This window comes from Anarrhichthys ocellatus, unplaced genomic scaffold (assembly GCF_004355925.1).
Source record: "Anarrhichthys ocellatus isolate YVR2014 unplaced genomic scaffold, GSC_Weel_1.0 scaffold85, whole genome shotgun sequence".
Lineage (NCBI taxonomy): Eukaryota > Metazoa > Chordata > Actinopteri > Perciformes > Anarhichadidae > Anarrhichthys > Anarrhichthys ocellatus.
In genome coordinates, this window is record NW_022280115.1 from 1064544 (window position 1) to 1087931 (window position 23388).

A 23388-nucleotide genomic window follows, 5' to 3' on the forward strand; every position below is an offset into this window, starting at 1 on the left:
GAAGGTTAATGGAGGGTTAGCACTGTTGGATACTCACTCAATATTTAGAGTTCAATAATGATCGAGGGTTACTGAAGCTTTTCTGGACTGGAAAACTAATTCAGCTTCCACGTTCCAACAGTATTCTCCCCGTCATGTAACACTGTGGGGACATTCAAATGGAAGTTTTAATCCTTTGATTCTTCTTATTTGGGGCCAAAACTATTTCAAAAGTAAATAAAACATTTAGTCTCTGAATTATTTTATTGCTGGTAAAAAAAATACATCATGAAAGAAGAAAAAAATCAATATGTACAGCCGATTCCAAACCGTTGAATGGCAGCGTACCATTGGAAGATTTCCCAGTCAGTTGCCATCCCTTTAAATTCTCATGTTATGGTTCATCAAACAGTCGATAAAATACCTATACATATCAAAAGGCGATATATTGGGTATTTCATTTGCTGCATTCGACAAATCAGACATTCCAGTCTGGCCAATGTATATAAAAGGTTTCTCAATTAATTTTACGGAAAACGCACCTCACAAATATATGGATTACATCACAATATAGATAAGATAAGATAATATAGACTCTATTTGTCTTGGACACATACAGTAAATGTTATCCATATCACCCACTCCTAGTTACTCAAAGTGACAACCGCTGCCACTGTGGTCCTCGAGTGTTCATGCATAAGTAAATTAGCGCTCATTTGAAAGTCTACTACTGATGGTGTGGTAATGTGCTGGTCAGAAGTGTGAAATCTGAGAAAGCTCAGTTGGCTGCTGAACGGTGTTCTGCTCAGAAAAAACACAAGACAAGAAGACATGGCAGCTAACTGATTACATCTCTGAATTCAACGACAGCAGCACTTCCGCTGTAGTTCAATACGTCAATATATTATCATACACTTAATGCATCTAGAAACAATAGCATAAGAGGTTCAATGACCTACAAAAACAACCCTTTCTCACTCCCAACTCATCAAATACAGTCGCTTGGTCAGAGGCCCCTCGGAGTCTGATTCAGATACACTGAGGAACCAATTAGTGTCTGTATGAGGTACAAGGCTCTCAACTAACTCAGATTTAAACCCATCTCCCTCATGTTTAGACGGTCAGAGGAGCTGATGTTGTATAATAAGCAAGATAGACCAAGTGGGGCAAACACAGGGCTTTCACCCAGGAGACGGATGTTTGTGTTCTTTGTGAAACTAAGTCAATGTTCACTTTTTTATCTTAGTTTTGTTGCGTCATTTACATACTTAACTAAAGCCTCTTCCCTAACAAACATACTTACTTTAACCCAAACCACAATCTTTTGCTCAGCCTGGCCAAGTAGTTTTGTTGCGCCAGTAAACCTAAAAACTAACTAAAGCTACGTTAGAATGTTTATTTTGAAAAGACATTAGTGGAAATCGACTCAATGTCCTAGAGAAGTCCAAAACTCACCAGTTTGGAGTAGGAATGTGTTGAAAGTGTCGAAATTCTGACCAGAAGCTTTAAAATACAAATACTGACATTACCACACAGAGCCCAGAGTAGAACACATGTCCGTGTGACTCAGACTATAATTCAGCAAGATTTGGCTTAATGTCAGCTATAATGGCCTGTAGTTATTGACTACACTTACTCATTGTTCAAACATCAACGTGCAGGCGGAGGGAAATCAATACAAAATAGGACCTGTGGCAAAACCATTGAAAAGAGCAGAGAGGGACCCTCATATGATATATAGATTATCTATCTCTCTCTCTTCTGGTTTGATACTCTGAGGCTATGCTTATCTCATTGTCTTGTGTCCCTGTACTTGTCACTAACCAGTTGACGGTTAGCCCTCTGGCTAATAGAGAATCACGCTTTGCCAACATTGCAGCCAAAATGCAACCGTAGAGAACTCTAGCTTCACTGCAGCAGAGCAGCAGAACGGCCACATTGTGTGTCTTCACTCTGGTCTTCACACAATCTTTGATTTCCACCGGTCCACACCACCAGGATTGGTGGTGGTGAATATTCTGTTTACAGTTTCAGTTGGAGTGCAAATGTGACCGACAACTGGCAAACTCTTTCCTCTTTTTACTGATAATTACTCATACATTTTAATATTCATCAATCTATACGTGTATATATAAATTTTCAAAATACCTGGTTAAATGTAAAGTTGTGTTAAACTCAATCGAAGGTCACCAGGTACTGAGTTGCTGTTGAGATTTTTAACACCCAATAATATACATTTCTAAAATTGTAAGGAAATTTGCACGTATCCTGAATGAAATGTAATAAAGCTAAAGCTATTATAAGTAGGGTTGGGTACCGAAAAGCGGTGCCAAACCGGTTCCTATACGACCGGTATCTACCGGACCGAAATGCAACGCAGATTTCGGTGCTTCCTTTCGGTGCCTGAGCCGATTGAAATACTTTTTTTACACTACTCTGATGACTCCGTCCTGGCAGCAGGACTCGGTCTTCCGCTCCTCACTCACAGTATTATTACAACGGGATACTTAGCACTGGCGCTCATAAGCACAACATCCACAGGCACGCGAAAGCTTCTTCTTCTTCTTCTTCTTTGAGGTGTAGTGGCAGTTGGCAAACGACGAATTGGCGCATTACCGCCACCAACTGGTAAAATAAAATAAGTCATGAGACGTGTCGTATTTTGCCAGAGAAGGCAAATGTGCTCATATATCTGCAAAAGAATTGCTGAAGTTTGAAGCTGTAGTGTGTGTACAGAGTGTGTGTGTGTGTGTTTTGTATTTATTTATATTTATTTAAGTATACTGTAAACTGTTAACAGTTAATATATTTTTCATAGTTTGAAGTTAAAAAGTTTGAAGCTGTAGTTTGAAGCCAAGTGTTTTGTATTTATTTATATTTATAGTATACTTTAAACAGTTAATATATTGTTCAATTTGAAGAAAAAAGTATCGGTTCAGGCACCGTTTAGGCACCGATATCGTAAAAAACCCAAACGATACCCAACCCTAGTTATAAGCTGACCAATAATAACGTCATAAAATGTCCTGACTGATAATTACAACACCAGCGCACCTTAAATGATCCTTCAATATGGTGAAATGTGGTGCTCACCCAGCTACTGAATATAAAATCACCAATTTGAATCGACTCCTGGCGTTTTCGGGGTTTCCCGCTCCAGTTGCAGCATAAATCAAACATGGCCACCGTATGACCATCCGCTGGGAAGGAGACATGTTCAAACATGTCACATATGCAGTCTAATGTGTGTGTGTGTGTGTGTGTGAGAGATTTCCTCTCCCCGTCCCTTGTCTCTAGTTGAGAAGGATGTGTAACCATGGCAACCAAGGCAGTATGTGAAACAGACATGAGTAGGCAGCAATCATTAAACCTCCTACTTCCCACAGCGCTTAGTACCGTTGTTCCAGTTAGACACGCACGGGTGCACGCACACACACGCGCGCACACACACACACACACACGCGCGCACACGCACACACACACACAGCATGTTTTGTCCTTTGGATGCTAATAAAAATCCAGGCATTACCATAGAAACCAGTCTGACAGCTTTAGGCAGGAGGGCTTTCCTCACCCAATCTGGATGAGTTTGAATGAATATAAGACGTTATACTGATGCAGATTTTTGGCAGCCCGATGAAGAAGAAAGACTGTCACTGACTTCCTGAATGAGTGATGAAGTTACCTACTGCCCTGTACTTTAGCTTGTACCAACAATGTGGCCATATTTTGTTCCCAAAAACATTTCAGAGTGACCACATTAGTCGACACACCAACTAAGCATTTTGGAAAACAGACGTAGAGTTAGCTCGCGTTGTGGGGAATAAGATGTAGCTGTTGTGATGTTCACGTGTTCTGTAGAACCAGGAGTTCAAACAGGAGTCGCACCATCACTGCTGTAACTTGCCACACTGAATTTACTGCGCAAAGTGAACTGGAGCAGATCCTGAAATGAACACGACCATGTCGAGAATCCATTTTTAGTCGAGAATCAATTTGGGGTCAAGAAAGAGTCACACCCACTAGTGCCAGCCGTCCACTTTTCCCATATCTGTGTAGGAGTTTGTCAGTCCGTAGCATGGCACTGCAGACCCGTGTGGATCATCGAATAGCCAGATTCGGTATAATAGAAAGGCACAGAGAGTACTGTGAGTTAGTGCTGCGGTATCTGCACCGACTGTGACTATCATGTATCAGAAAAACAGGGCCTGCAGTACGAGTGAAACAAACCACCAGGAGCACCACAAAATGCTATGTAAACCCATTTCCCTCATTATTAGACGGTCAAAGGAACAAACCATCGGAAGTTAAGTTGAGCAACTCGTAGAACGTCGTTTCTTTTCAGAGCTGACGATGAAAGTAGTTAAGGAGTGAGTGACAACAGCGAATCATTTGTGAAACGCAACGCTGCCACCATTTGCAGTTAGAAGTGGTAAATCCCTTCTGTGACACAGGAGCGTGGCTCACTACTCGTTCACTAGAAGTGGAGGTACTGATGAACCTCGACACTACAGACAGGAACACGCCAACAAACCAGCTAGCAGTGATCCTATCAAACACTGCAGCCAATCAGCATCCCTCTTTCTCACTGTGCCATTACAAACAAGGATATAAACAATAAATCAATATTTCCCAAATGACGGTTCACAGTTCAGTGCTGACGGCACCTTCACTTCTCTAGAATAGTCAGCTACTGGTCGGACCTCCTGCAGGGTTCCTGTTTGACTCAGCCTGCCTATGCATCCCACCAGAAAAATACTTTTCTTGCCCAAAAATCGGTTGTTTCACTACTGGATCTGTGAGGCGGATGCTTCGCAGGTATAATGTTTACCATGTTTACCATGTTCATCATCTTAAGTTGGCCAATTAGCACTAAACACAAATGCTTTGATCCAAGTCCACACTACATACTCATTGGTGTCAGCTTCGAAAACTGATAAAACCTTTTTTCCCCCATGATCTATTATATTGGATCTTCAACCCATTGGACATGAGTGCCACTCAAGTCATCACTTAAGATTCTGCACTCACCGTTGCATTTTATATGAAAAGGTCAGATGACACCAAGTAGAACAGTGCACTCAGTAGAGTGCAGATCTCCACCAGGTGTGTCTCCCTGTTCTCTCCCAAACAACGTAGAGGTGAATCTCACTCGATTGTCCCTCCCGGCTCCCATACAGTTAAGATGGCGACGAAGATAGCAAAAGCAGGGATTCATTCATCTTTTATTGTGCCTGACTTTAGTTGATAATAACATATCAGGTATGGAATTAATCTGCAGATGCTCCGTTTCAAAACGAGATAAAATCTTTCTATGGATGTTAGTGTTTGAGCCGCGACGGACTAGGTATGGCTTGTTTTTGGCCGAGCCGATTTCCAGAGATGCCTTTTGCTACTGAAGCAGTTAATAACTGATCAGTTACAGTTAATACCCGCCAGTTATTAGGAGAAAGGAGTCGGTTGTCAATGACGGTATAAAAAGTGTGAATCAACACAACCACAAGACGTTCTTGAGCATACAGTCATAAATGTACACAAAAGTGATCAGGCTGATGGGACCATTAGTGTGTGAGATTAGCTGTGGACAGACAGACAGCCACACACAACTGAATGCATGATCCCCACAGGATTTAGAAGTTGACATGAACGCTATTTACAAGTGGGAGACTCATAATTATTACGATAACTTATCTCAGCATCAGCACACCTGTTTCCATTCATAAGACCTAGATATCTAACATCCATAGTGGAGTTCAAAGTGAACAACTATGACGGCAGATCACAGGAGAGCTTTGCTTTTAAAGTTCCTCATTCCAACTCTGAACTGGAGAAGACTTGTTTCCGGTGGACCTTGGTACTGGAATTAAATGCAACACAACTTAAGTTGGCCAGCTCCCGATTACAAAGTCTGCGTAATGTCTGATTGGTGGCCCATGGGTGAATAGAGCCACTCGTTGTCCGGAGAGCGAGTGGGCCAGCGCAAAACTGGAAGAAAACCAACATTCATTCACACAAAGTGGCCACAATAAAGGTCTAACTGAGAAACAATGACATTGAGCTCCATCCCAGAGAAGAGCCTCTACTACCTGTAGAGTGATTTGCTATAACCTGTCATGAACATTTGATTCCTTGAAGCAAGTATTGACTGAACTGTTGAGGAAAGTCGTGACGGATTTCATGAAGAGACAAACAGCCATTAATGTCCCATGGAGAGAGGGACAGACTAAGCACTGCTGGAGGCTATCAACAACTCCCTCTCTTCCATTTTCTCCCATTTGTACGACCCCTGATCGACTGGAGATGCACATACGTCAGAATCTGCGTGGACATTTTTTCTCTTTCTTTTCGCCCACTGACTGTTATGATTCAACTGAGCCTTTAGAGCAGGGTTGAGAAGAGAAGAGCGTGGGCGAAACCTGCCTCTCTCTCTCTCTTGCTTCTGCACAGAGCTGCTCTTTCTCTCTCTCTCAGAAATGAAATCTTGGGTTTGTACATCATGCCCGTGAAGCCTACAACATACAGACAGATAGAACGGAACAGCTCAGTGGTGGGATGTGTGAAGGAGGTGGGGACCAAAACGACCAGCTGACTGCGAAAGAAGCGTGAATCATTTCTTTAACACCTATCTTCTCCTGTCATATTCCTCACAAACTATGGTTGACTGATTACTTCAGACTGCAGGGATATTTTTTTACAGCATTTCTGCATCAACAAGACAATTCACACTAGAGCAAGTTATCTGTCTCAGATGAATTAAGAGGCTGATTATACCTCAGGTTGGTGGACATGTCTATGTTCTGGTCTCAGAGGACTAACTGACAGCCAGCATTGGCCAATGTACAGACTGGAGAAAACTAAGTGTAGAGACTGTAGAGAAGAATGCAGAATAATGGACAAGGTGCACTGGAGCTGTTCTGGAGGATTGTGGTGGAACCTTGCTAACGGACCTTGCATGTTGTCTTCTACTGCCGTACGGCTAATGTACAGCTGTACACCAACAGCTGCACCTCCAGTCAACACATCACCCTGAGCTTACAGGTGGGAGATTGACTATTTGGTGATCTGGTGTGGACAAAACTACATAGAGCTCAACGCTCTAAAGACAGTGGAGATGGTTGTGGATTTCTGGAAGTACGCAGCCCAACACGCCCCCTTCACCACGTGTGACTCTCCAGTCAGTGCTGTGGAGTCCTTCAGCTTCCTGGACCCAGGACCTGAAGTGGGAGTTGACCATCAGCTCTCTCACCAAAAAAGCACAGAGAAAAGAACGAAGGATGTACTTCCTGTGGCAGCTGAAGAAGTTCAACCTCCCAAAGACAATGACGGTGCACTTTTACATCCCCATCACCATCTTCACCTTCTCCATCATCTTCTGGTAAGCCGCTGCCACTGCCAAGGACAAGGGCAATCTGCAGCGCATCATTCGCTCTATGGAGAAGATGATTGGTTGATCGCTTGATGACTGGCTGCAATCTGCAGTCCTCCCAGGACCCATAGGAACCCTAAGGTCTCTGGGCCTAATCAACAATGCCAAGGGACCGCCACCCATCAGTGGCCCGAGTAAGGCAAGGCTAGCAGGCTCCTGATCATTCCCAGTACCCTCCCAACCAACTAGCAAAAATGGCTTAGTTGGACGGTGCATTGTTACATTATAGTTATGGAACGTACTGTCAAGGATGCCCAGCATATGCCAGCCATAGTCTGTGATATTGTTATCACAGAGTACTGATATAAGAATTGGTCATTTTGTTTCTCTCTATCACTGACAGAATATTCGCTATCAAAACTAAAAAAATAAAGTTTCTTGGCAGGTGGATATTTCCATATTGGCCCCTAATTTTAGTAAGACCAAAATAAAATAAAAAATCAGATGTAAAAATGTTTTTTTCAAATATAAAACAACCCCCACATTTTCAAATGGAATATGCAGAAAGAAATATATGCAAAGATCAACCCTGACTCTCAGAGAGTGATGTTATGACATGACAGTTACTGTAACATAAAGAGCATTTGTTACTATTAGTTCATGGCTGATAATCTCTGGGTTTGAACAATTGCCTGCCAGTACTTAGAGGGTTACTGTACTCAGGTGTTAGACCTAGGAGAGCATAGTTGGGTGTTTTATTGTTCTCCATTGTTGAAGCTAACTGCAAACAAAAGCATCAGATCGACTTGAGTAAGCTAACCTTTGAGTTGGGGTTACCCTTTTACATAAGGAGAATCTCTGTTTGTTTTTACATGAATGAATGGCTGAGAGGTTTGTATTTATGAGTACATTGTTTGCATCTTGCAATAAATATTGATATGTTCTTAATCACTTTGTCTTTTGTCTATTTGCTTTTTTGTTGAGAAGATAACTGAGACTTTTGTGGGTTGTGAGACACTGATGGACTTTCAATGTCATTAATAAATGCTTTGTAAGGCATAGATAGTCCTCACTTTAGATGAGGTCACACAAAACACTTTGTAATATATATATAATACTTCATTTACAAATGGGGAATCCATCATTTATAAAGTATACACAATCATGAATCACACAATAGACGAGCTTATTAATCAAGAATAAAACATTTATAACTGTTGTTCTGAACTGCATACTAATGAGTGTTAATTTCGGAACAATATTTTATAAATGATGAATTAAGTGTTTACTCACACTTAACTAATGCTTCATAGCGTTTAGTTATCATAAAGTGTTACCGATAGGGTTTATGTCCATGCACACTCACCTCCTTTATATCCTCATCATTGTAGAGTTGTCGCTAACTGGAAGGGATTGACATCTCTGTATAACTGGTCTCACATTAACTCCAGTAATCTGGGAAAGGACACAACACACACACATAGATATAGAGTTACTACAGAAGGTACATGTGAAATATTGGTTTTCAGTAGATCATGTGAGCTGCATCCTGTTTCCTTATCTTGCACAGCCAGACCTCTGTCTGGTAAGAACAAACCAACATTGGTAAGAGACGAGGTAAGAGCAGCGGCCTCAGGGGGTCACAGTATAAAGTGCCGAGATGCACGAGTGCTGTGGAGAGATTTAGTGAAATTGACTTCATATATCAAAGTAAATGCTGAATCTGCATCAGGTTGTTGCTAATATCATCATGTCTCATGCAGCATTTTGTGTACCTGGATATGATCGTATGATAAATACTAAAATGCTGTACCTTGCATTTGTTTGAATATGTTCACAATAATTCTAGTTCTAATTCATAGTTGAGTTGGGTCTATTTCCATATTCTGGTCCAGTGTATGATCTGAAACCAATATGATTTTGTGCAAACCGGCTGAACCAGCATTTCTCATTTTCACATGTTCTGGCAAATTAAAAAGTAGCCTACATCAGCAAACTGGGCCGATGGCATCACAGCGCTAAATCCAACTTGAATTGCATTAGTGATAATCAATACGACAACCTAATTAACATAATAGTATGTTTGTTTATTTTCTTTTTTTGTTTTTCCAAAAATGTGATAATATTTCTTCAGGGAGTGCAGTTAGTGACAGTGTGTGCTCCAATGTAGCTCCAACAGCTTGACGGCGTAGCAACAGGGGGCGGGGCTTAGCGAAGGGCCGAGTCGGAGTATCAGTAGCTCCTAAAGCTGTGTGAGACTCTCGAGACATTGATTCTAAAGAATATGATATATTAGATATATGTTCGGACTGCATCTGTATTACTGTAGTAGCTAATATCAAAATGAAAAATGTCTAAACCCTCTAGGGTGGAGCTCTCCACCCTAATGTGGTGCTGATTAATGTTTTCCTGCTACATTAATATTATTCTGTGTGCATTGCCAGGTTCTGTGATTGAATTATGTTAAGCTGTCGAGATGATAAGATGTGACAGTTTGTTCGGATGTCAAACCATAAAACTTGATGGTTACAGTAGTTGTTTGTATGGTGATAAGACATTGCAGCATCAGGTTTGTGGAATGTAAGGAATGAAACATTGCAAGAAAACTGCCACTATAAGTACCTTATGGTGTGCACAAAGTTTTTCCAAGTATTTCAATCATACTACAATCAATAGTATTGTATTAATTTTACTCAATGTATAATTTTATTTCTCTGTGTTTATGATCTTTCCGGTTGATTTGCTTTGATCCTACACACAGCATTGTGTAACTGAATATGAGAAATATGTAAATAAATAATTGATTAAGATGTACAGATCCGTACAGATAAGTTAATGATAAAACAAGTTTTATAAATGATCACTGTTCTCTGCCCAGTGGCAGAATGTATAGACAGAACAACGAGGGGCCAAGAATTGAGCCTTGGGGAAACCCACAAGTCAGAGGGGCCGCAGAAGAGGAGGCGTCGGTATTCCATACCTTTATGCTATTGACTCGAAACTTTGATTTTTGGGCCAGATCTAGAAAACAAATACTATTTGTAAATGGTAAATGGACTGTACTTGTATAGTGCTTTTCTAGTCTTTCCGAGCACTCAAAGCGCTTTCACACTACTTGTCATCATTCACCCATTCACACACTGATGGCAGGGGCTAAGTGCCACCTGCCTATCAGACCTATTGTTCTTCAAATGTTTATTTTTAGGGCCCGAGCCCCAACGAAGTCAGGCCCTATCGAAATCCAAGGAATTATTAGGGCCCGAGCAACCGACAACGTCGGGCCAGCGAAGGCCCTATTGAAATTGTAAGGGGTTTTTATTCATTTTTTTTCCTGATTTTTATTTTTACACTTTAGGACTTCTGCATGCCAATATTAACTCATAGTCATAGCGCCACCTACTGGCAACCACAGACGTCAGCAGGATTCTATAAATACAGCAGCCCAAACACTGAACTTATTTAAAGGGTTCGTGGGCACACCACCAGAAAGACTTCTCTGATCTAAATATGTGCAAACTAAAATGTTTGGAGAGCAGAAATTTGATGAAAAAGGTTTCCAAATCGTGCTTGTATGTGGAGTTTTCATTAATAGTAAATTGAATTGTTTTTGTTCTTTTTGGAGCCAGGCTGTAATGTAAAGTAATTTCATGCAACGTGAAGTTTGTTTAATAAAATCAAACTGCACCCAGCCTAATTTATATGATAGATTATTCTACATTGGCTCACCTTTTGGCTTAAACTTAATTCTTTACAAAAAATGTGTTTTTCTCCACATGGAACCAAACATTCTCCTATTTCTTCTCAACTCTTCCAGCTTTGAGTCACTCAGCAGTGATTGTCAGAGCTACCTGCACAAACAAACGACCTGCATTTACTTTGACAGTCTGTTATGTTACTAACACTGAAGCGCATTCACACACATTCAGTTTTTTGTTGATTTTTACAGGCATACAGTTATGATTGTATTCGGAGGTACACTCAAAACAGGCTTAAGACCTGGCAAAATGACCTGGCTACGCCATTGGTCGACACAGGAAATACCGTTTAACTCGTGCACGCAGTGTATGGTGGTCACAGAAATGCATGGCTGCATCAACCACAGTCCTCCCAGTACCCTCGACGTGCGTGAATATGCGAGGGCCCGATTAATGCTGCTTGCAGCTTTAATTATGCATACTATTGAGCATAGCAGCTAGTATGTGGTGGTCATTCTCTGTGGTGGATTGTGCACGGCCTGCAGTCATGATAAGTCAGTGACTTGCCACGGTTTTTGTCCTTCGTGTCACCTCTTTTCCATAAGTGTTTGCATTGATGATTACATTCAGCATGAATAGGGCTGGGCATTACAGCTCAGTGGTATGACCAAAGTGTCTGAGTCTGAAGCTGGTATTAAATTATTGGATTGATCCATACTCTTCTTTACTTAGCCTTTAATTTTTTATTTTTTTTACACAACCCATTTCCGCAGTCACAGATCATCATTTTGATTGGTTGTCAATCCGAAGAAGGCAGGTCTTAACTCTCGCTCAGTCGAGTTGATGACACTGTGGGGAACGAGGGCACAGAAGGCGGAGAGTGACCCGGGCTCACCTAAAGTCTGCATCCTTTTCAGACTATCAAGATAAATGGGACATTCCTATGAGTCACCAGCAGACGCACTCTCTCACTCACACACACACACACACACACACACACACACACACACACACACACACTGTATACAAGAGTGTGAATTACGGATTAAATCTTTGCAGTAGTAACTGTTCAGGCTCCCGATTAATCTGCAGATTATTCTATAGTCTTTAAAATATAAGAAAATAGTCAAAAATATTGAGCTATGATGTGATGCAGAAATCATATCAAAATAGTCCCATAAAGCTGCAGTGATCTACATTACTGCCCACTGGAGGTGTTAAATCTTTACTGGCCTCACGATTTCAATACGATTCACCTGTCAAAGGTTCCGATTCTCAAAGCGTCTCAATGCAGCACATCCTCACTTTTCGATGGCTACTTTTTCATCAGTTCACACAAGCAGTCAGATAAATCTGAACTCCCTTTTTATCTGGAAAACGCTTTCAAAAATCACATTGCAACAGTATATAATTTAAAAAGCTGCCTCTTTTAAATACAAGTATCTGTGTGAGTCTCCTCAGTAAATAAACATTACATAAACTAAACATGAATCCTTCTGCAGTGCATCACAAGAGTGTTGTAATCTACACAAATCAGCTTTAACAAAGCAACTCAGGACAAGACACTGGATGCTTATGGAGTTTTACACTGCATCAATTAGCCTAGCAGCTAGCAGACTTAGTTAGTTAGTTCTTACCAATTGTTTCTCTACTGTGACTTGGTTTAAGTCATCTCCCGACAGAACCTCACCACTGTTGAATTTCAAAAGTAATGCATGTTTTTTTCCCGCCCATTATTGTTGAATTGGAGTAGATAATATAAGTGAGGGGAAACCCCGAGCTCCGCACACATGGAGTGTGTGTAAGCTTCGCCCTCTGTAAAATACAGAGATCAGAGGAGAGAAACTAGCGCAACATAAACGACACGAAACACAGCAAAACTCCTGATGACGTTCCATGACTGCATCGATGCAGAATCGCGCTGCATCTTAGAATCAAGACATTTCAACACCTCGACCACAATGGTTGAATACACCCAGAGATACCCAGCTCACAGTGAGTGATAGATGGTGTACAACCAGAGACTGTTTATAACAAGTGGACATAGTCATGGTGACGTCACCCATTTATGGGGTCAGATCAGTCTCAACAATCACAAATGCACACAGAAAGACTCACCAATGCACACAGAAGGATTTACAAATAAATTTGACTCATAAATGCACGCAGAACGATTCACAAATACATTCCAATGCACACATAAATAAATTACGATTTATATAAATGTAAAAAAAAAATCACAAATGTATTTCTGCATTTGTATGTATTTCTGTGTGGATTTTTTATATTTGTTCGTGGATTTGTATGCACTTATTTGTGGATCAAACTGCATTTATTTGTAGATCGCTACACATTTATTTGTGGATTTTTTGAGACTCCTCTGACGTCGCTGGATTCGCAAATGCGTTTTTTTCAACATTCTAATTGTCAACCAATCACATGAGCGCAGCTCCCCCCTCCCCTCCCCACGAGGCTGCTAGCGTTACAGTGCGCAATTTGCGGAGCGACAGGTCAGAAGTCGAGAAAGGGCAAGCTCAAATCGTGGCAGCTGCAGCTAGTAGAGGCACTTCCTGTTGCAAGCTGTCACTGTTTTGGTGCGGATTCCGCGGTAGTTTAGCCTTTATTTGTCGTTATTTGACATTATGTGACAATACATTAAGGTCCTTGAAGGTATCACTGTTGGTAGTTGTAATTAGTTTATTAAAAAAAGGCCGAATTGTAACAGTATAGCTACTCGTTTTTATTAGCAAGCTAATGTAGGCTAACATCAGTTGGTACTTGTTGCCATGGCAACGATACACACTTTCATGCAGACTGAAGGAATGCAAATTGTAAATATGGATAATATGCATTGTACTGTTGAGAATGATAGCAACCCACAGAACCTATTGACTTGGATATATATATATGTATGTATATATTTATACAATTTGTATACAACTTTGTTTCTGTTTGTCCTGTCTGTCTCAACAGGACAGGAGTTTGGGGGAGGCAGTAAGAAGAACCTGATCACATGTTTTTTTAATAAACTAATTACAACTACCAACAGTCATACCTTCAAGGACCTTAATGTATTGTCACATAATGTCAAATAACGACAAATAAAGACTAAACTACCGCGGAATCCGCACCAAAACAGTGGCAGCTTGCAACAGGAAGTGACCTGTCACCTCCGCAAATTGCGCAACTCTAACGCTATCAGCCTCGTGGGGAGGGGAGGGGGGAGCTGCGCTCATGTGATTGGTTGACAATTAGAACGTTGAAGAAAACGCATTTGCTAATCCAGCGACGTCAGGAGAGTCTCAAAAATCCACAATGTGTAGCGATCTACAAAGAAATGCATACAAATCCACAAACAAATATAAAAAATCCACACAGAAATACAAATGCAGAAATATATTTGTGATTTTTTTTTACATTTATATAAATCGTAATTTATTTATGTGTGCATTGGAATGTATTTGTGAATCGTTCTGCGTGCATTTGTGAGTCTTCTGTGTGCATTTGTTATTATTGAGACTGATCTGACCCCATACCCATTGGTTTGTGGACTGATGTTTTGAAGCCACAAGTTTGGTGATTTCGACGTTGCTATCCTGGATTACGGCCATTGTCGTGGTCAGTTCCGTAAATAACCATATTTGGAATGCGGAGAAATGACGTATACGGCTCTGGTAGTGTCAGTCAAAGTAAGCTCGCCCTAAAGCATCCCCTGCTTTATGGTCTGTGTGACTCTAAATGGACCATAATGTACTAAATGAACATCATGCTGTATTGAAGAAGACTTGAAACTAGAGATTGAGACCATAAACTCATGTTTACAATGTTTACTGAGGTAATAAATCAAGAGAGAAGTAGAGTCATTTTGCAGGTTTAAGACACTTCCGCATTGGCTTCACTCGGCAGAACCAGAGGTTGCCGCCCTGGAACAACCTGGACAGTTTGTCTATGTTTCAGGCCGCTGAAATACCAGCAGACAATCATTCACACTCTTAAACTGGAAAACCTTGTAACAAATAAAACTAGAAAGATCTCTGCCAGGAGTGTCTGTAACGACCACGGCTGTAATGTTTGACTGAGTGAACACAAACCACAATTGGCTAACCCCGCCCCATCTGCACCGCAAGCGGACGTGTTTTTCTCTCATTCATTCTGCCATTCACTCTTTACACGCATGCTCACTCATAATCTTCTTGCTGTCATTGTTTGGAAAGCAAGACACAGAAACTTCTTAGGTATTGAGGGGTATTTTGTTGCACTGTTTATTCATGTACAACCTGTAACCTATACTGTACACTAGACTATTTCACTGTTCAGGAGCACAGCAACCCTCTCTTCTTTCTCTGTCCCTACACACTCGCTATGCGCTGGTGCTGCAGAATTAAATCACCAGAGCACTGCTTTCACCTTCATGTTGTGCTACATTTCTGCTAATTAACACATATTTACGTCAAAATAAGACTTAAAATAAAGTTCCTCTTCACCTGAAATCAGTGCATTTTCATCTTGCCTTTCAAACATACTGTCACAGCTCTGCCCAGGGTTCATACATATTTTGACCAATGGATTTCCATGACTTTTCCATGACTTTTCCATGACTTTAAACCAAATTTCCATGACCAAACATTATGTGAAATCTCGGTGTATACATGAAAAAGTAAGAAAATGTAGTATTTAAACTAACAATGAGAATTCCAAAGCATCCAGTATACCTTAAAACCTCTTAAGCACGACGCCCCCGAATTCGGGGGCTCTCGGGCTCAGCACCCCTGAAAATATTGTTCGGAAAATTGCCTTATTCTTCGGTAATATTGTGGATTTGTACATTTGTTTTTCCGGATTAAACAGCAACATATGGGCAACACTATCATATAAGTCACTTTTTACACACTCCAAACAACTATAGACTACTCATATAAGCATCTAGAAAATGTGGCATAAACGCACGAAATCCTGGGCATAAATCGGCGTTATGTGTACTGCAAATCAATATTTGCACCCCGAAGCTAGCGGCTACCGAGCTAACCAATGCATTTTTTAGCATTAGCATTCGTCGCCGAACGCATAAATACCTTCGGTTTTTCTCTCCGTGGAACCAGTAGAAAGCTGTGAGTGGACAACGGTACCATGGCACTGCCCATCACCAAAAAAAATCGTTGGTTTTTTGTCACGTTTTATGAAAAATGAGTACAATAATGTCGAAGATTATCCGGTTCAAAGCTACCATCATTGTTGGCAACTGCATCCTGTTTACTGCCGAGTTGTTTCCTGTAGAAGGGGGGTCAATCCACCATGGGCGAGTGGTCAGTTTGGGCGAACGGAAATTTACGCTCGGGGAGACGCAGCACTTCTTGCAACTTTACTTGCTGAAAAATCTGTCAATCAACACCCGCTTCGACACCCGCCTTCCTGAGACTCTGATGCGTCGAAGGAGGGCTTATTGACTGAAATCGACCGATGATAGGCTGAGCTACAGCCCCATACACACAGACCAACTGAGAAAATCCTATGGATGAGAGCCAGAAACATGCTCTGAGAGGACCCTTGCTCTCAAAATGATTTCTAACGGCTGTATTTGGATGTATTGAATAATATGAGTGATAAAAAAAGTGAAATATATAGTTATATAGTATATAAAAGTACAATGTAAGAGCTGCAACAGCTGGTTCGAAAATGACGACCTCGCGTGACCTCTCTACTAAAGCCTCTTATTCTTCACTTTATCCCAGCCAACCTTTATTCAACAACTACTGATCGGCTGTGCTATGATTTGGGAGAGTTTTTAGGCAGCCAGCTGCATTATTTCAAAAACATAATATAAATAAAATTGCTTTTTCTTTTCAGGCGAACCTGAATATTTTCAATTTGAGCTGTGTAATATCTTCATGCACTATATTAACCAGCAACATATACACAATATTTACCCATCTGAACAATCTCAAAGTGTTATCTGATTATAGCATCAAAAATTATTAAAATAGACCTTGTAGTTACAGAACTGTGGTCTCCTTAGTATGGGTATGCCATTTTCGAGCAGAGGCCTACAAATAGGGCCCGAGCTTAAGAGGTTTTAAATGACACAAACGAATGAGAGACAATAGTTTGATTAAAAGAATAAACATTTATAAATATACTCTGGTTGACAGGCATTCATAACACTGACACATCAATAAGAGCTTTAGTAGGTAGTAGCATCCAGCTAGTGCACATATTGCTTTCCCTTTTGTAGTGCACATTTTTCATTGAACCCTGTTACTGCATGGCTTCATATTAACTTCTACTGTTACTGTACACCTGGTAGAATTGTGGCCTATCTTCTATTTGCAATTAATATGCATTCAATCCAGTTCAATTATTTAAATGAAAATGATAATCTGCTCTGGCTAAAGTATCTTATCAAGAGTAAAATAATAGCTGTGATCTATACACACCTCTGCATTAGCAACCTGCTGAAATGAAGGTACAGGCTCCTTAACCCTCTCATTACTTCAGGGTTCTTGAGAGCAACGTGGGACTGTTGGGACTGTTAGTACACTGGCTGTGGTCATCACAGTGAACAGTGTGTACAGTGTGATGAGAGGGCATGTGAGCCCTTGTTGCTGTAGTTCATCTCCTTGGAGCAGAGGCTGCATTTAGCATACCCTGCCTTATCAATGTATTTAAAATACTGTGACAGCAGGAAGTTGTACTCACATCTGTTTAGACCTCCACCTTTATCCAGGCCCAGCTCCACCTTTATCCAGGCCCAGCTCCACTCACATCTCAGCCCTGCATCAAGCTGCGCTACACAAACAGCCTGCTCTTCCTGAAGCTCTTTGACCTCATCACCTCATCAGTATCTGGGCCTCATGTTTCGTGGTCATGAAAGTTATTCTGACCACGAAATCATCCTCATTCTACTTTGAGTTAAAACAAACAACCTGCAACCAGATGCGCCGGTGTTCCGGTTTAACGTTAATGAGTGACCGTGTGAACTGAACCGGAACACGGGGGGGTTGCATGTTTCATCACGTTACGTTTTTTCCTCCTAAATCGCGATATTAGGCTCGTTCGACATAAGCCAGGCATGCGCAGAATCGATCACCAGCGATCGGCGCACAATGCATGCTGGGTAGATTTGCGTCCGACTTGCTCTGACGTCATGAAAATGTGCGTAACGATGATCTCACGTGAGCGAGGTGGCCGCAGATTTTAGAGCCAGGCGCTGCGGTTGCTCTCCACTGACTGCGTGACCCCAGGGCATGATGGGAAACTTCTGGCTGTCTTCGGATCAAAGAGCTGATTGGCTCTTAGATTTTCTTTATTGGAAAAGGTGGGTGACCGTGGCTCACTGGGTTAAGAGGGTAGTCTGGTGACCACAAGGTCGGCTGTTCGAGCCTTGGCTTTTGACGTGTCATGTGTTGCCTGTCAAAGACAGCCCACTGCTCCCCATATATAGGGATGGGTCAACTGCAGAGACAAATTACCCCCTTAAGGATAAATAAAGTATAAAATCCAAATGTTCTGTCTAATTGTAATACTTAACGCTAGATTGTTGGCTATTAGTCTCATTTCGTGCAATAATAATATATAAGGTTATTTATTTAGCATCTGCAAATAAAGATATTTATTGAGAAAGCCTGCATCCTACTTGATGTCAACATGTTTTCAGTCAGAGCACTGAATGTGTCCATCGATTAATGATTGTGAAGCATCACAAAACGTATTAAAAGAAAAGCACAATTGTCACTGATGGAAACTTGCAGCGCTGCTTTTCCTCCGTGTGGAGCCTGTTTATGTAGCTGTGATGTTTGGACAGTTGGTTCAGTTTTTAAATTTCTTAAATTTACAGTTGTATGATTTAGAAATGACGCTATCTTCACATATATTTATTTATATAAATGTTTAAATAAATATGACATCCAAGAACTAAAATATGCCCGATCTTATATCCTCAATTATAATAATAACATAGTTCAATATATAAAAAGACATCCAAACTTAAAGACCAGCAATTTTGGGGTTAAGTGTCTTGCTCAAGGACACATCGACATGCTCCTAGCGGAGTCGGGGACCGAACCGCCGCTCCTCTGATTGAAGGACGGCCCTGCACTCCACTTAGCCACAGTCGCCCAAGATCAGTTCTTGACTATGGCTGTGTGGCATATAGGTCGGCGTCTAAAACCTTGTTGGGAAAACTAGATGTAATACAAGCATCAAGAATATGTAGTGGGGTCTTTAAAACAACATCTGTGCCGGCATTGCAGGTAGAAATGGGGGAAATGCCATTGGAGTTGAGAAGAATACAGATCATGATGATATATTGGGTCAGTTTACAAGGACATAACAACCATCCAACAATAAGTGCAATTGAGCCATGCTGGGAACATGACAACAGGCCAACAAAGAGCTTTGGTTGGGTTGTTCAGAAGAAGGCTAGTGAATTAGGTTATAGGAGTTATTCTCCAGCTGTGGTCCAGCTGTTCCTCCTTGGTTACTGCCACAGCCTGGAATTGATCTTGACCTCCTTGAACTGATGAGAGATGAACGTGGGGGAAACTGTAAGATCTTCAAGTCATACATCAGTTACCACAATTAAATACAGATTTATGGATCTAAAGACCCTAAAACTGGTAGAACAGCAGCAGCAGCAGTAATCCCAGAATTCCATTTGGAGTGTGGGAAGAGACTCAGTGATGATGTATCTGTGTTTACATGTGAGATGATGGCCATAGAGTTATTGCGTTAGAGTGGGTAGAGGACGTCAGGCCAGAGAGAGTGGTAATTGCATCAGAGTCATGTACAGTGCTAATAAGTTTGAAATGTTGCCACTCCAGAAGCAGAGAGCAGAGCATTTTTAAGAATCCATCAAATGCAGATAGCGGTTAATTTTGTGTGGGTCCATGTTGGAGTCGATGGCAATGAGAAGGCGGATAAAGCAGCAAAAAGGGCTTTGAAGAGTGGGAAAAATAACGTTAATGTAAATATAAGTAAGTCAGAAGCTAAAGTGGTGATAAAGGGACAAATCAAAAAGATATGTCAGAACGAATGTAAAGGGAGTAAAGGAAGATATCTGTTTAAAAATAAACCATTGGTTGGGAGGGCAGGATCTAGTGGACGAACTAGAAAAGAGGAGATGCTTATGACAAGACTAAGGAATGGCCATACTGGTCTGAACAGTTCCCTCTATGTTATTAGAAAGCATAATAATGGAAAGTGTACATTTTGTGGAGAAGAAGAAACCGTGGACCATGTTTTATTGTCCTGTCAGAGGTAACGGTTTAACGGTGAAAGTCATGGCGAGCGGAGGAACTTGAGAAGCCCCCGGCTTCACTTAAGTCATAAGTTTGGGAACATTTTGGCTTCAGTTACGTGTTGTGTTTTCTCCCCTCCTGCCCTTCTTGCTTTCTCTCTCTCATGTTCCTAACAGGTGTCAATCAGTTGATTGGGTTCCACCTGTGGGGGCCGGTCGTGCTGCTCGGTGGGTTGCACCAACTGCAGGCTGGCCAATCGGCAGAGGGGGAGCCAAAGATAAAAGCAGGAAGACTCAGGAGTTCAGGGGCTTGAGTAAGAACAGATGCAAACGGAGAGGTAATAGAAGAGTTACTAGAAGAAAAATAATTTGGTTTGTCTAAATGATGGGAGAGGGACTAGATTAGATGTCCATACGGGGAACATGTCTGCACTAGATTTAACTATTGTATCAAGAAATTTAGCAGCGATATGTGAGTGGGATATAGAAGACGAAACATCAGTGGGTAGTGATCACTTCCCAATAAATTGTAAAGTATCATTGCAAAGGAATAAGGAACAGGGAGATATAGTAGGTAAGTGGGTATTTAGTAGGGCAAAGTGGGAACTTTTTGAATATATATGTGAGCGAGAAATGGATAAAATAGAAGATAATGAAGATATTGAGGAGATTGATACGAAAATGACATTTACAATATTGGAAGCAGCAAATCAAACAATTGCTAAAAGTAAAGGAAGGATGAAAAGAAAGGCAGTCCCCTGGTGGACAGATGAGTGTGGGAGAGCAGTGAAAGAAAGGAACAAAGCTCTTAAGTTGTTAAGAAGAACACATCATTTCCAAAATTTAATACAACACAAACAAGCACAAGCAAAGGTTCGTAGAACCATTCGTAAAGTAAAAAGGGAAAGCTGGCAGAATTACTGTAGCAGAATTGGAAGATCAACATCTGTGGGAGAGATTTGGGGGATGATAAGAAGCATGCGAGGAATAAGAAGAGTGCGGCAGTATCCAGTATTGAAGAGGGGGGAGGAAACAGCAGCGTCGGATGGGGAGAGGGCAGAGATGATGGCAAAAGCATAAACAGAAATTCACAGCTCTGCCAACATGACAGTAGAAGGTAAGAAAGGAAGGGAAATGACACAATCAGCTCATCCTGATATTCTTGGAAAAAGAGACAATACTAATAGTTCAATCGATGCCCCATTTACTTTAGAAGAACTGAAAAGAGCAATAGAAAGAGGAGGACTTACATCGCCAGGGAAGGATGAAATTTGTTATATAATGCTTAAGCATTTAGGTAGCATAGCAAGGATGAAATTGTTATATTTTTATAATAAGGTTTGGGAAGTGGGGAGACTACCTAGTTCTTGGAAAGAAGCTGTGATTATCCCAATTAGGAAACCAGGCAAAGACTCATCAAACCCAATAAATGATAGACCCATAGCATTAACATCCCATGTAGGTAAGATAATGGAAAGAATGATTACAGATAGATTAACATTTTATATGGAGTCCAGGGGAATGATAACACCTCATCAAAGTGGATTTCGGAAAGGTAGGGGAACTATGGACCCAATTATATGTTTAGAAACAGAAATGAAAAAGGCCCAGGTGTATAAGGAGTCAGTGATGGCTGTGTTCTTTGATGTGGAAAAGGCATATGATATGGTTTGGAGGGAGGGGTTAGCGATTAAATTAAATATGATCGGAATAGGTGGCAGAACATATAATTGGATTAAAGATTTTTTTAGTTAACAGATTTATTCAAGATAGAATTGGGGCAGCACGATCTAGAACACACGTGTCAAACTCAAGGCCCGCGACCCGCCACGTCATTTTATGTGCACCAGCAAAAAAAATTTTTAAAAAAGTTTTTGTTTTTTTTTAATTTTGGAAAATAAAATTTAAGTTAGACTTGAAAATAAAAATATCCCCATGGTCGAAATTATGAGATACAAAGTTGAAATTATGAGATAGCATGTTGTCTGTGTACCGACATTAAAACTATCACAACAGGTGGACAGGAGAGGGAACAGCCCGTAAAAAGGTTTTCCAACAAGTGATTGAGTTGAAAAAGATCGACAAATAATCCCAAAATGTCCACGAAGAGAAAAATTGATGCAGAGGGAAGAAAATGTAATTTAAGATGGGAAAGCGAATACATGTCTGTGCTTCAGGGAGCAAAATGGGTCTGTCTTCTGTGTTATGATGCGTGTCGGTGATGAAGGATACAATTCACGTCGGCATTTTGACACCAAACACGGAGCTAAATTTAGCCTCCAAGAAAAACATCAAATTGTCCAAGAATTAAAAGGCAGACTGCAATCACAGCAGAATATATTTACAAAAGCTACAGCCCAGTGCACGCTAAAGGTATGCGAGCAGGTGAGCTCCGACCAGATACAGACTTTTACAAATGTCAGTTTGTGAAGAAACACCATCGCAGACCGAGTTCAGGAACTAGCAGCAATCTAACAACACAGCTAGCTAAGAGACGAGATTCATCATCTATCAGTGTTTGTAAGAGGCTCAAGGCAGACCTGACTCTCAGTGAGGAGCTCTTGGATGTAGCTGCCATGCACGGGACGACGGCAGGGACATTAGTGATGCAGAGAGGTGACAAAAATAGCTTTGAACAAAGTTAATGTAATAACTTGTGTTTGATGGTATTTGTCTTTGTTATTTTCTTTAAAAGTTTGATCTTTGATAAAGTAATGTGGGTTTCTTAACCCTAAATTAAAATGATTTATGTTATAAGAGACAGTTATTTAACAATATGTTAGGAGTAGCTACAGTTATACAGTCTTACAGTTACAACCGGCCCTTTGAGGGCGACCGTGATGCTGATGTGGCCCAGAGTGAAAATGAGTTTGACACCCCTGCTCTAGAAGATACCAGGTAGAGAATGGAACACCTCAGGGAAGTGTCATCAGTCCGATACTGTTCTCCATCGTGATAAATGATGTTGTTCTTCAAGTTCAGGGTGATATTGGGCGATCCCTATTTGCTGATGATGGAGCACTGTGGAAGAGGGGGAAGAACATAAATCATATTAAAGGGAAAGTACAAGAGGCTGTGAATGTGGTAGAAAGATGGTCTTATTCATGGCGATTCAA

At 41.0% G+C, this 23388-nt stretch overlaps 1 protein-coding gene across 1 annotated transcript in view; it reads right to left on the reverse strand.

Moving 5' to 3' along the window:
- Positions 1–23388, reverse strand: part of LOC116398553 (disks large-associated protein 1-like) — a 133938-nt gene that overhangs the window by 93091 nt on the left and 17459 nt on the right. The window contains exon 2 of the mRNA XM_031874948.1: positions 8712–8800. The gene's annotated coding sequence lies outside the window, so the exon portion shown is untranslated. The remainder of the gene's footprint in view (positions 1–8711; positions 8801–23388) is intronic.